Below are 14,620 nucleotides of genomic sequence, written 5' to 3'. Positions count from 1 at the left end.
GAACTTACTTTTTCCCCTGGATGGTCAAGGGTACGGTGTCAGAAAACAGTTCTCTTCATTGCAAGGTAATTATTATTAACTTCCATTTTGCATGAATGTTTATGTTTTCTGTAAAGATACAGACACAAAAAGGCCTGTCCAAGTGTTTACTTTGGTTATGACACTATGGAGTCATTTAATAGTTCATATAGTACTGTACCATTCATTTTCCCTTTGAAAGAATAACGCATTAAGGGAAATGACCAATTTCAGTACTTTTAAGCTATTACTTTAAAGATATTTACAGACATATCAGTTCTCTAGCCCCTGTCCCTAGCCCACCACATCTTAGTGAAGAAAAGCTGGACACAGGATAAGCTCTATTAATTAATATTTTTTCTTCTTACTGAAGAATACAAAACTAAGTAAGGCCACCCAAGTAAAATCCACCTTAATTTCTGAACATTGATAAACAGGATATGCCATAAGGATTAAGAGTTGGGTTTAAAGAGTCCACATTGTATAAAATATAGAACAGCAAATTCCTACGGTCATGAGGTACCCACAGAAAATATGTCTTCAGAGGAACAATTGTGTGTCCCGACTGTTTAATTTCCTTGAGGGCTAATCAAACCATAGTGAGTAGGACTTCCTCATGCCAGCCAGAGCAGTCCACTCTAGCCACTGACTTACCTTTCCACATGTCTGGAAGCTTGCCGCTCCAGCATGCATGAGGGACTACTGGTTAACAAACAAGTCCCCAAGGGCAGGGCTGTGACAGGCCAAGTGCACAGCATCCTCAGAGATTGCTGCTCAGCTCCTGCTGGCTGCTGCCTCACTGCGCCTCACTCACTCTATGCATAGCAGCTGCCACACAACACATGCAATCCGAGATTTGTGTGCTCGGAAACCCGGTGTCACCAGGAGCTGAGAATTTCGGGTGTACAACTTCAATTTCGTCCCTTTATCCCTAAGGATAAATTGTAATATAATAAACTCTGAAGAAGACAGCACATTCTTGCTGAGGAAAAAAAAAATGCAACAGAAAGAAAATGCTTAATGCTCCAAGAGCTTTGAAAATAAGTGATAGAAAGACCAAAGAGACCATAGCCCAACTCCCACCTTTCCATAAACTAATGCCTAGGGGCGTTAGGAACTTGCTTAAGCGCTATACTTGCCTGGCACTGGAGCCACAACTACAAGTAGGGTCTTTTGATAGCTTTGCAAACCATTGTTTGTTGGTTTAAACTATCTTGCATTTTCCCCCCTGAATCTAGTGTATGTCCATTGTCATTTGGCTATAGCACTGAAGGCCAGTCAGTCATTTGGTGTAATACAGCAGCCGCTGCCAAAGGCCTTAGAAAGCAACAGTATGAGAAGTAACGGCATGCAAGTGCGCCAAGGCCTTGCTGTACAACCTCACACACACTCATGTATTTAACCCTCACAATGGCCACTTAGGGCACCCCGTTTTACAGATGAACAAAATTACATCAAAACATTAACTGCAGTGGGGTGTCGGTGGTGGCACACACCTTTAATCCCAACACTCTGGAGGCAAAAGAAGGTAGATCTTTTGTGAGTTCCAGGCCAGCCTGGTCTACAAATCGACTTCCAGGCCAGCCAGGACTGTACACAGAGAAACCATGTCTCAAAAGAAAAAGAAAAAGAAAAAGAAAAAGAAAAAAAAAAGAACTGTACTGCCAGAGCAGCCCCTGGCTGTTGATGATGACTTGTCGCTTGGCTTACTGTCAAGTACTACGGTTAACCTTGAACTGAGTGGTGGGTTGTGGGCAAGACCTTAGAAACACGATTTATCCTCTCTCCTCAGTTCTCTAAATACTGCCGAAAGACAAAACCCAAACAACAAAGAACAAACAAACACCCATCTAAACTAGGGCCAGCAAAAGGGGAGATGGCTAACAAGTAAAGCTACCTGCCACCAAATCCAGCTGACTACATTCCATCCCCAAACTTAGAGAGTAGAAATTGAGAAGAGAGGTCAAGACGTCCCTTGACCTCCACACATTCTGTAGACAATTCTGTACATAATTCTCTACACTTACCCTGCACACCCTTGTCATGAACACAAAGGAAATTCAAATTTCAAGAGTCAGGCCAGCTGGGCACTGTGGTGAATGCCTTTGACCCAGCACTCAGGAGGCAGAGGCAGGCAGATCTCTGAGTTTGAGGACAGTCTGGTCTACAAAGTGGGTTCCTGAAAACCCAGATCTATACAATGAGACCATATTTGGTGGGGGAGGGGAGGAACAGGCAGAGTGAGTGGTCTGGCTCATGCCTATAATCTAATTACTCAGAAGACTAAGACAGGAGGATTACCCTCAGCTTGAAACCAGCCTGAACTACATACACAGTGAATTTCAGGTCAACCTAGGCTTCAGGGTACAACCCTAACTCAGAAAAACAAAACCAAAATATTCCCAAAATGAAGCCCTAACTTTCCTGTTGTTAAGATTTGGGATATGAGGAGAACAAGATGATCTACATGCACACTTAGAAAGCCTGAAGTCCGTGTCATTGGTATCCAAGCCTTTGCAATTTGAAAGAAGGATACTGGCTCCCAAATCTTAGAGATTGCCAAGGCGATAAGGTTTACTGGCAGTCTTCCTTATTCTGCCTCCTAATTTACGTCTCTCAAGTTTGGAATGCAAGAAAGAGCACAAAATTGGGCAGATGTTCAGGTTGCATCTACCTAGTATTTCAAAGTTTTTAACTGGACTGTTGAGTATGAAGAATTGCACTCTACATTCCAGACCAGCACCCAAAAGCCCCCACTGTACTCGGATAACCCTAGTTGTATTTACAATCGCACTTTTACACAACAGCAATTTAAGACAAAATACACACCAACTCTAAATTCTATCCAGACACCAGGCATCACATCTAGGTAAATGGTCTTAGTCCCATCTTAGTCCCGTAAAAAAAGAGCTTCCCCTCCTCCGATCAGATAAAATGATGGTGTTAGTGGCATAAGGCCACAGGGAGTACAGGTTAGGGAAAACAGGGTCACCAGCTAGGATAGCAGCAATCACTGAATTCACATGAAATTCATAGGCTAAGGCCAGTCTAAGGTCAACTTGACATACAAACTATAGTTATCTAAAAGAGAACCCCAACTGAGAAAATGCCTCCATAAGATCCAGCTGTAAGGCATTTTCTTAATTAGTGATTGATGAGGGGTGGACGGTAGGGGGCAGCCCACTGCCTTCCTGTTCTTGGGCTGGTTGTCCTGGGTTCTATAAGAGAGCAGGCTGAGCAAGCCAGGGGAAGCAAGCCAGTAAGTAGCACCTCTCCACGGCCTTTGCATCAGCTCCTGCCTCTAAGTTCCTGCCCTGACTTCCTTCAATGAAGGACACGAAAGTATAAGCCAAATAAACCCTTTCCTCCTCAACTTGGTTTTCGGTCATGGTGGTTCATCGCAGCCACAGAAAGCCTAAGATATTACCTGCAGAAATCCCACTGAGGATGTCAGAGAAAGGCTTGCTGGTTCCTGTGCCTTCCCTTTACACACTCCACTAACAGGTGTGAGCTCTGTGAGAGCTATCTGCGTAACAGCTATCACCTATCCAACCAGGCACTATTCAGCACATGAAAAAGGCTTCCTGTGATACGACTATGAGTTCAGAGACTTCGACTAGGAGGTCAGAGACTTCCATATTTTATGTATTTTATACCATTAAAATGTTACAATCCAACCTCTATTGACAATTTATCATGAATTTATGAGTCACATAATAAACTATGTTATCGAGGCTATGAATAATAAAATGATCAGCAATGTAGCCAACATTAGCATATCAGATAAAAGGAAATGTAAGCGATGAAAAGAAAAAAAGAAAAGTAATTTAGCCAGTGAATATATGAAGCAGTTCTATCTGTAACGGAGGAGTACCTTCATGTAACACAGCCCCAATTTGGTCACTGCAACATAGCCCCAAAACATTAAGATAATTCCACTGAATTATTGAGCGGCAATGTGAGAAGCACTTCAGAGGCTGTGAGACTGTCACATCCATAAGCTGTAGGTGTTGGCGCCTTCAGGCCTGATCCCCTTACTCGGAGTCTCATTCCTGGCATGGACGACCAGCCAACAGCTAGCACATCACTTCTTGCCACTACGTGAAGCTTGATACCCATGCGCCTTACAGTTTTACCTTTCTCTTGAACAACTATCTGTGGTTAAAGTTTGCCCATGATACAGCTGCTCGATTCTCCACACACATCTTGTCCACTGGTATTCTGTTTCAGAAGCATCTTCCCCTTCAGTGCTGACAGGTGCTATAGCTTGGTTTCCATATGGCAAGAAGAACTGCCCCAGAACGCTGAAGGCAACTTCACGGATGTTTATGTTCTAAAACAACCCTACAACATACTCTATTTTTTATTAATTAAAAAATGTTTTCCATTTTAGACTTAAGCAAGGAGTTTCTTCCCAAAGTAAATTAAACACATCAGAATATAGACTATTCTCAAAATATCTTGATTTTGAAAGGAGTCAGGTAAGAGACACAATTTGCCAGGTGGCTGGCATTATGCCAGCTATGAAAATCTATCTAAATAGGTCTCTGGATAATAACACAGAAAAAAAAAAAAGCTTCCAGATTAAAAGATGACAACAACTAGATTTTTTAAAATCTACTTAAGTAGTTTAAATTTTTTTAATTTGTTTTGCCAATTTTTACAGAGAAGAAATAAAATTGCAATTATTATTTAATGCAAACAATCTAAATACTCAAGATTATATGATATCTCAGTTTTTTATTATATTGAAATTGGTAGTGGGTTCTTTAAATTTATGCCATGTCACAGGATTATCTTGATTTGTGCAGCAACAATGTGTATGACTTTCTCTCTGGCTCACAGCAACTGCTTCCTTCTTCCAGGCTTGCCATCATTTCCCTGCTACCCTATCTCCCTCCAAAAACACAGAGGTAAGAATCAGCAGTACACTGAATCTTTCCCAATTCAGGATCTTCCGTACATGCCAAATGCAGCAACTTCTCCTTATATAAGGTAAAGAGGAGGTTCACTTTGAGCAAAACAGTCTGATATTCACAATGGCTATAGATTATCAGCCTCTTCTCTTTAAGCCTTCCCAATAAACCAGGATGTATTTCCAGTTAAAAGCCTGCTTTTTTTTTTAACCTGAAGCAGGTGAAACCTATCTGCTCAGTCATGCTCATGTGCACGCTGTATATCTGAATAAAAATTTTCATTTCTGATGCATTAGAGAAACTAAATCCCCTTTACATTTTGGGGAGCAACAGCAGGGAATGAATGGGCTTGGGGCTTCACATATGCTAAGCAAGCCTCAACCCTGAGCAGAACTACCACCCCTTCCTGCTTTAACTTTCTAATCTTCAAGACAAATTAAACAAGCAAGAGTTAAACTGTTATAATGTATTGTTACATAATAAAAGTTTCCTGTAGGCATTTACAAACCCCTCCCAAAATCCTCCCATTGTTACTGCAGGCGAATTAAACCTCTCAATTAGAAGGTTCACTGATTACAGACATACCTGAAAAACAATGTAGCAACCAGAAGACACAACCTTTCATTTCATCTCCCTTGAGTCCTAACTAAAACGCCTGCAGACTTTCAATGCCCTTGATGCATGCAAAGTAGGGGTCAGAGGACAGGTAGCTGGTTGAACAATTGACTTATTTTACTGAATCGGATACAAAATAACCCAGTGAGGAAGGCTTTATAGTGTCTACAACCTTCAAAGCAAACAGTGTGGAATCAAAGTACACACCGTGTGCTTTGAAACAGCCAGAAACACTTTCTCCAGACATTGTTCTTGCTTTCACGTTGCCATTTTTCTCAACTGTTTCTCAGGTATCAGAAATGACGATACTTCCATGCAATACACTCCATCTAAACAGGGAGGAATACTTCCACTTTCTCAAAAAAACAAAAAACAAAAATTAACCCCGGCTCTGGGGTAGTCTGTCAAAACACTGCCTTTCTATATTAATTAACTAAAAAAAAAAAAATGTATACTCGCCATTACTGATTTTATACATATTTACCAATCTTTAAAAGTTATAGGACTGTGCTTTTTACTCAATAAAACTCAGTGACGAAGCCAGAAATAGCGCTTTCCACTAATAAATTACATCTTGAAATATACATGACTTGTGATATCCCCGGGTTCCTTGTGGTGGTAACTCACACGCCCCGAATTTAACTGTGCCAGACAGTTCTATCTGTCCCATCGCTGGCCAAACACTGCTGCTCTGTTTCTATCCATTATGTATTATACGAGGCCTAAACACAGCCCAGTATGACGAGGGAGAATATTCCGATCCTTATGACAGCAGTGATGCATTCAAGAGCTCCCGAAGTAAAGCCCGGACCTGGAGCACTAAAAAGCATTTTCTGATACAGCTAAAATATGTTGGCTGCAAGCTCATCACTCAAGAACATTCGGCCCTCTTTCTCTGCGGGTATTCAGAAAACCCTGGTTTTAAAAAAAAAATGCGCTATCCAAACCTTGCAAAAGCAAACTTGCCAAGAGCCCTGTGCAACGATCAATAACCTTGGGTACACTGGCACCCAAATTCACGGTCCTGGAGACCAATGCAGCAAAACCCCAGAGAACCATAGGCTGCAGCCCCAGGAAAAACTACCGCGCTTCCCTCTCCACCGCCCTCTGCCGCAGGGAGAGAAGCGGAGGCAGGAGCGTGAACGAGGCTCACCAGCTCTGAAGATGCTCCGCGACCTCTGGCGAGACCGGGGCCGGGAAGGCGCTAGCGCGGCCGAGGCCCGTGCGGACTCTGCCCCTGGTGCATTCCTTGCATTCCAGCACAATCTGTCGCCAGCCTACGAGCTGGCAGAGCGCGTCGCCCGTTGGACACACGCACCTGCCTATCGCAGCGCCCCGAGCAACCGCGGCGCCTCCGCTGCCTGCGCTCGCGGGGTGTCGCACTCAGTCACCGCGCCGCCGGAGCCCGGCCCCGCCGCTCCTCCCCTGGTCTCCCGAGGAGTGGAGGCGGGAGGGGGGGGGGACAGGGACCACCCCGATCCTCCGATGGGGCGCCGCGGCTCCTCTCCAACTCCTGGCAGCGCCGGGAGGCAGGGTGGCGCGGGAGAGCGGCCCGGAGCCTCGAGGCTGGGGAGCCTGCGAGGGAGGAGCGTGCGGTCCGCTGCCGCGAGCCTCAGCCTCCGGGAGCCCGGCCCCGCCGGGCGGGCGCCACGCGCACCGGCGCGGCTCCGGGGACCCCGGGCGACACGCGGGGCCCCGGCCGTGGGAGGCGGCGGCGGGCGGTTGCGGAGGGACCGCCGGCCCCGGACAGGACGGCACGCGGGAGCCGCGGGGCTCAAGTTCGGGGAGCGGTGGCGCGGTGCGGGAGGGGAGGCGGCCGCGCCGAGCCGTGCGGGGCAAAGTTGTGCGCCGCGGGGTGGGGTGGGGGGGATGAGGAGAGGCGGGGTGATGGCGGAGCACGCGGCGGAGACCCGGCGACCGGGGGCCGGGGAGCCGCGGGGGGCGCCCGGCCGCCGCCAGGTCCCGGCTCGGCGCGCTCCGGGCAGCTCGCGCCCCAGCCCGGAGCCCCGCGCCCTCTCGCCGGCCCCCGAGCACTTACTTTCCAGCTCAGGCGGAGGCCGTCGCCGCTCCGGGGACCGGGGACATCCGCGCCGAAGGGTGGCCGCTGCGGCACCGGAGCGAACTGGCCCAAGTGCGGCAGCCGCGCCGCTGCCCGCCCCTCCCTCCCCACCCGCCCCCTCCCCCGGAGAGGCTCTCCCACCACCCCGGTGGCGGCGGCGGCTCGCCTCTACCCCGTGCCCATCGTGCCGCCGCCGCGGCCGGCGTCCACGCGCACTCAGCCCTGGAGCCCCCCTAGACTGCTCCGAGGCCGCCGCCCCGCCGCCAGCCCGCCCGCCCGCCCGCCCGGCCAGTCCCGGCACCCGGGAACGTCAGCACGCAGCCGTCCCCGCACAGGCTCGGCGCCCGCCCCATTGGGCGGAAGGAGGGAGCCGGCCCTTCCCATTGGCCCGGCCCTCATATTGAACGAGCCAATGGGAGCTGCGGTTTCAGGTCGCCATGGAGACCGATGCTGTTAAGCGTGAGAGGGCCGGGAGAAGGTGGGGAGTGAAGGCGAAGGTGTCTGTGGCCTCCGGCGCGGGAGGGGGCGGTGGGGGCAGGGGAGCAGTATTAGGGGATTCCCGAGCCGGGGCTCTCGAGATCGGGCGGGTCTTGCTTTTGAGCCTTGCCAAGACCGTGCATGGTAGGGCTTGTCCCCGGCGTCAAAGGCAGAATCAACTGAGCCCCAGGACTTCTGTTTTACATTGAGAGATCAGAAGTGGGCGGTCCGTTTTCCCTGCATCTGGGGAGCCCGCAAGGCTATGTAGGCTGTGACCTTTGACATCTGTGCAACCCGGTGAGTTCCCGCTCCGTTCCTTACATCTCTGCTTCTTCCTGACGTCACAGGGTCACTTGAATTCTTCCAACCAGTCCCCCTTCCCCGAGTCGATATTTCCTCAGATTTTTGGTTCTCCGAGCCTATAGCCCCTCCCAAGAGAAACAGGATTTCTTGTGCGTGGTGTTTTGGTAAGGAAACTGTGGGATTGTGCCAAAGGAACAACCCACAACAGGATGAGCTCTCTGCTCCCTAAAGCAGCAGGTCTCATCTCTCCGTTCCCCTCCCTCTTGTGTGCTTTCTGCACTAAGCTTGGCAGGTGCAAGCTCTTTACTCTTCCCAGTAAGTCACGGGATGGAGAAGTGCCAGAAACCATCCTGATGATTTCGCAAAAGAAAAATAGATTACAAATGATGGATCTTGGCTGACTGTTTTCCAGATTATTTCAGATTTTGATAAAGAGATGATGAATTGGGACATGGAATCAGTACTCACCCAAAATCTTGACCTTTAACAATGAGTGCTCTACTTTCATTTAAATCATTTTGCGCTAGTTTGCTTGTGCTAATTATTTTTGATGAGTGATGTTCATAATTAGACACTACCTATTAATCTGGAACTTTTACGCATGGTACTGCTTCTTAACATATATTTTAAAATAATACCACTCTAGCAGATAGCCACTGACATCTTCTCGTCCCTTTTTTTGGTGGCTTTGCTATTTTCCTACTAGCCACTTCAGTTAAAAAAAAAAAAAGCATCTTTATAATACTCCCCCTTAAAATAAGAGACCATTTTTTTTTTCTTGTTATAGTGTGTGGGAAGAGCTGGTAGGAATTTTGAAATTACAAATACTTTGTTGTGAGAAGCAGATTATTGTGTGTGCAAGCTCTATGTATCTAACTTACATTCTCAATTTCAATTGGATGGTATGTGTTAGTGTTTATTGTATAAAATATAGCCTAAGAAATGTTAAGATGGCAGCTTGCTTGGGGAAAACAGTCTCCTTGGTACTTACTGTAAACTTGAATTTAATTGACAGTCCTGTGCAGGGTTGGACTGTGGTCAAGAAGATGGGTAAACAGGTGAATGTTATCACGTAAATATTTTAGGATTGGGATGGAGCCAGCAAGCAGTAAGGTTGGAGGGAAAGATACCTCATGGCTCCTCATTAGGAAAATTAGCTGCTTTTGAGTTTTTCTTGAGTTTGTTCTTGATGGTTTTTTTGCTATTGTGTGTTTGATTATAGAATGGAAAAAGTTAAAATGCAAAGATCTATAAATAAGACAATTTAAATGTATAGTCAACATACCAAAAATTTGATTTTTTTGTTTGTTTTTTGTTTTTCAAGATAGGGTTTCCTCTGTGTAGGCTTGGTTATCCTGGACTCGCTTTTTTTTTCTCTTTTTTTCTCCTACTGCTAGGCATTGCTGGTTAGAGCTAAGAAAGCACTTTATTCCACTAAATGTTAATGTTATCCAGAACCTGCCTGGCTCCTACATTCCTTTCACCATCAGGATTGTGAAAACCAAGGACCTTTCTCCTAAAGAATGCCTCTCACATCGGCACTGTACTGAGGGCCCCTCCACTCTGCAAGGGAAGTTCAGATTCTGGGGATCCTGCAAGAGGCCCTTCACTTCACATTTCTTAAACCCCAACTTTCACATCGCTTTGCTCCCATCTTCTCTTACTGGGGAATGTCCTGACCCTCTTGTACGCTCACTCCAGTTGTGCTACTAAGCACAGTCCTGTTCCCAACAGAATTCCTTCCCCCCCTCTCCCCCGTCCATTACACTTTCTCCGGTTGCCTTTTATAACCCCTCTTCCCAAGCTTCTCCCCTTAGGCTCTGAAATATCTGGTCTTTTGTGGAACCATTTTCTGCTTATCATCTGTCTTTCTATACTGGCCTTCCCTTTCACCTAGAAGGAAGCAGTACTGATGACCCTGAGTACAGGTGAAGTTGTCCTGAAGGTCATGCCATCTCTCCACAAAAACCTCAGTTCATTTTGCTGGCTAAATTCTCTAATCTAACAATGTCCTTTGGACCAGAAGAAGGGTACCTGCCTATGATTGCAGCACTTGGGAGGCAGGGGGATTAGAAGTTCATCCTCATTCCTGTCTACATAGCAAGTTTCAGGCCAGCTTTGGCTGCTCGAGACCCTGTCTCAAAGCAAACAAACAAAAACCAGTTTTGCTTAAAACTTGGCAGGATTTGGAATCCCTTATATACATTTTATTTTTATGTGAATAAATTTATTCATTGTAAGACTGTCACGGCTGGAGAGATGGCTCAGAGGTTAAGAGCACTGCCTGCTCTTCCAGAGGTCCTGAGTTCAATTTCCACAACCACATGGTGGCTCACAACAATCTATAATGAGATCTGGTGCCCTCTCCTGGAGTGCGGGTGTACATGCAGGCAGAACTGTATACATAATAAATAAATACATCTTAAAAAAATAAAGACTGTCATATTCAGAATCTTATCATATTTAAAATGAGAACTATGAGGCAATGATAGTTAAAGCAAACTATGTTATATCATCAATAAGCAATAAATCGTAACTACATCTGACATGCTGATCTTAGGGCTTAACTATTTTTTAATTTTTAGTATTTTAAACAATTTTTTAATTCAAATATATTTTGATTATATTTTTTTCTCCCCCAAGTCACCTCAGATCATCTCTCCCTCCCTACCTGCCCAATTTTAATTCTTTCTTAAAAATAAGCAAAAACCCAGGACAACAACAAAATCTCCCCAAACCAAGAAAACACCCCCCCCCCTGCAGCAAACAAACAAACAAACTGCACAGCATCAAACAGTAACTACTCGGTCAACTACTCGTGAACACGAGATCTGCCCTGGAGTAGTTGATACACCCAGTGTCACTCCATCGAAGAAAACTGATTTTTCCCTCTCGCAGCAGATATAAGCCACAGTTCCATTGCTAGCCTTTACCATGGTGACTAGGTTTTTATTCATTTATTCATTCATTTTTTAATATAACAAGATAAAACAAAAACTATCCCACTGAAGTTGGATGAGACAAACCAACAGAAGGGAAAGAGCCCAAGAGAAGGCACAAGAATCAGAGATCCATTGATTTGCACACTCAGAAATCCCATGAAAACAGTTGTCCTAGGTGATAAGACCTATCTTCCATGCAGGCTGCACCATTTCTAGGGCTGGGCCCTGCAGGAAGTGATAAGGTGGGGGGGAGGGACACACATCCCTTGGCTCTCTGCTCCTTGACTCCTTATCTGGATGTCAAGTCAGCTATCTGGAACTATCTGGAACATCTGTTGCTGCAACTTCCCATATTTGGACTGTATAACCTGATGCCATGAGCCAGAATAACACTCCTTTCCCCTCAGTTGCTTTTGTCCTGTATTTTATAACAGCAATAGAAAAGAAGCGGAGATACCCCCAATTCCAGGCTCTCCTAGTAGGTGGAAACCTTTGTCAGGCAGCCTGGGGATCCATACTGAAATGCAAAACGGCCCCCTGTGAACTTTCTAAGCCTTGGTCGCTGTGGTAGAAAGAGAAACCTCTACTCAGGCAGATGGTGGACAAGGTTTAAAAAGTGAAGAGGTCGGGCAGCTTCACCTCAAGATCAGATGGAAACAGCATAACTTTCCAGTACTGGAGCAGGAGGAACTTGATCTGAACCTTTCAAGGCCTAGGAAGACCGAAGTCCTTTACAGTGTACACTATTTTCCTGTTAGCTCGTGATGATTAATGGAAAAAAAAAATCCCTTTTTGAAATGTACAGTAGAAAGGAAGCGATAGAGGATAGCGCTGTCTGATAACTCTACAGGAGGTAGGAGTGGACAAAACCTCTGAAAATCCACCACCACCAGTAGTTTTTATTATGGAAAAGGAGTGTGTCACTGAGTAGGCACGTGGTGAATGAGGTGAAACGAGTTGGAACCTGGGGACAATGGCTAGGGCTGTAAATCAGTTCAGCTCAGGTGGTTTCTGTTCCCTGTGCCCCACCTTCGGCCACATTATCTGCATATGCAAATCAGGCATCATCCTGAAGGGTTTCCAAGCCCTGCCCCACCCTCCACAGACCTCAGGCTGACTTCTGGCTTGGTATATTATTGCGGCATTTTACACACACACACACACATACACACACACACACACACACGTGTGGTCATTCTCCCCAAGAGGTTGCGTTCCCTAGCATATCCACGACTGTCCCTTGGAGTGTCTGGCTCCCCCGAAAGTATTCCACATTAAGAGAAGCCAGCATTCATTAATCATTGTAGTCCTTATAGGAAGCTGATTTCCAACCATGACAAATAGGAATCAGTGATGTTGGGAGGTAATTAGAAAAAGATGAAATTAAATATTCAGTGTGGAAAATGAGAATCTATGCCGAGTCGGGATTTCCCCTCTGCAGCCTTCAAAGACAGCGAGGCCTTGGAAACACGGAAACAGTGTGGAAACATGCATGACAAGAAGTGGATTCATGTGCTGCCTTGTTCACAACTCAGACCGTGAAACTCTGCTTGTTAGGGAAAGTGACTGAAACGCAACTTTGCCAAGATGATTAAATAAGGGTCACTTAATTTTTTGTCTTTATATGAAGCTTCAGTGCTGTGTTGTCTCTCAAAATGAGGCGTTTGTTAGAATTTAATAATTTTACAAAATCTGAAAGCCATCAAACATTTGATGTCTAGTTAACAGATATCTGTTACGTGTGTTGATCAGGCTTCCTAGATAGACTTCTACCCACAGCCATTAAAGGAGACAGTCCCGTGTGACTCATGATCCTTTGACCTCCTCACAGCAACAACCTTTCGGGGGGGCCTAATCTAATGTAGCCAAGCCACTGGCAGTTTCCCTGTGACTGGTAATGTGAAACCCAGTGAGCAAGCAGGCTGCCTCAGTCCTGATGTTGCCTCAGCTGCTATCAAATGAGACCCGTTTGCTACCTCAAAATGCCACTTAGGGGCTCGAGAGCTAGCTCAGTGGTTGAGAGCATTTATTGCTCTTGGAGAGAGGACCTGAGTTCAGTTCCCAGCACCCATGTCAAGCGGCTAATGTCAATCAGTATCTCCAGCTCCAAGAGATCAGACACTCTGGTCCCGAAAGCACTGGAACTCACATGTGCCTTCCATCCCAGCCCCTGGCAAACATATATCATTGAACATAAAATACATTATTTACATAAGCCACTGGAATATGAGCCTTTGCTCTGACTTCCGGTTTTGTGGGTGATGGTGGGGAGACACAGCTCAGCACAGCCACCAGCAGGCCAAGCTCCTCTTAGCCTCCTTAGGGAGCTTCGTGTAGGCCCCCTGAACAAAAATGAACGTGCCAGGCTTCTGAGAAGGCCCAGCAGGTAGCATGCCTGATGCCAAGGCTAATGGCTTGAATTCAATCCCTGGAACTCAGGATAGAGGAGAGAACCAATTCCTGGAAGGTGTCTTCTGACCTCTACAGTTGTGCCAGGACACACGCGATAATAATAACTAGGATACATATATAGATATATATATTTTTTAATGCTCAGAAAAAGCAGAAAGCAAGGATGCTGTGTCTAGCAAAACTGTCCTTCAAAACTGACTGTCATGCCCCGCCTAGATGGACCTACGTTGAGACTACGCAAATACAACCCACAAAACCACCAGCGCTCAGGAACACTCAAAGCAAGGAAGGATGTTCAGACGAGGGTAGGAAGCACTCAGCAACCTCTCTTTGGAAGGCAGAGTGCTCTAGTGTGGATCTGGACGATTTCCCCAAAGGCCTCTCCGTTAAGGCCTGTTCCCCAGATGACACTGTTGCCATGTGCTGGTTTCGTGCCCTTGAACGGGGTAGAGTCATGGGGTTCCAGTCTTCAAACTCTCAGCTTCCTGGCTGCCTCCTGTGTGCCCTGCTATGACACTGGCACAGGTCCCAAGGCAATGGGGTCAGACTTCTGCGGACTAATAATTTATATGGGCCTCCCCCACCAAAAAAGGAAAAAAAATTCCTTTTTAGAAGCTGGGGATGTTAAATATGCATTGTTGCAACTGAAAGCTGATTAACAGCTAGCTTTTTATTCAGGACCATCCTGGGCTATCAAGTGATAATTAAATGTAAAGAGATTACAGATGATTACTAAATATGAACTTGCTGTTATGAACTGCTCTTTGAAGTTTTTCCTAAAGAAAATAATCAGAAAATAAGATCCCTTATATTCTTAACTCCAGGGCTCGCTTTGCTACATACTTATCAGAGAACAAGGGGAGAAGAATCAGTAACAT

The 14,620-nt window shown here is 46.1% G+C and overlaps 2 protein-coding genes across 5 annotated transcripts in view; one reads left to right on the top strand and one right to left on the bottom strand.

Moving 5' to 3' along the window:
• Pkp4 (plakophilin 4) overlaps positions 1 to 7,744 on the bottom strand; it is a 208,290-nt gene extending 200,546 nt beyond the window's left edge. Inside the window, exon 1 of one of the 3 annotated variants that reach the window (XM_060390208.1) lies at positions 7,588 to 7,744. The gene's annotated coding sequence lies outside the window, so the exon portion shown is untranslated. Of the gene's footprint in view, positions 1 to 6,702; positions 6,858 to 7,587 lie in introns of those variants that run through there. The other 2 variants (XM_060390216.1, XM_060390210.1) reach the window with 2 other exon arrangements.
• Positions 7,745 to 8,069: 325 nt separating this feature from the next.
• Positions 8,070 to 14,620, top strand: part of Ccdc148 (coiled-coil domain containing 148) — a 241,589-nt gene continuing 235,038 nt past the window's right edge. For both annotated transcript variants that reach the window (XM_060390194.1, XM_021638823.2), the window contains exon 1: positions 8,070 to 8,382. The gene's annotated coding sequence lies outside the window, so the exon portion shown is untranslated. The remainder of the gene's footprint in view (positions 8,383 to 14,620) is intronic.

The sequence above is a fragment of the Meriones unguiculatus genome, chromosome 8 (genome assembly GCF_030254825.1).
Source record: "Meriones unguiculatus strain TT.TT164.6M chromosome 8, Bangor_MerUng_6.1, whole genome shotgun sequence".
Classification (NCBI taxonomy): Eukaryota; Metazoa; Chordata; class Mammalia; order Rodentia; family Muridae; genus Meriones; species Meriones unguiculatus.
Note: the sequence above shows the minus strand (reverse complement) of the source record. Positions and strands in the feature narration are given on the sequence as shown.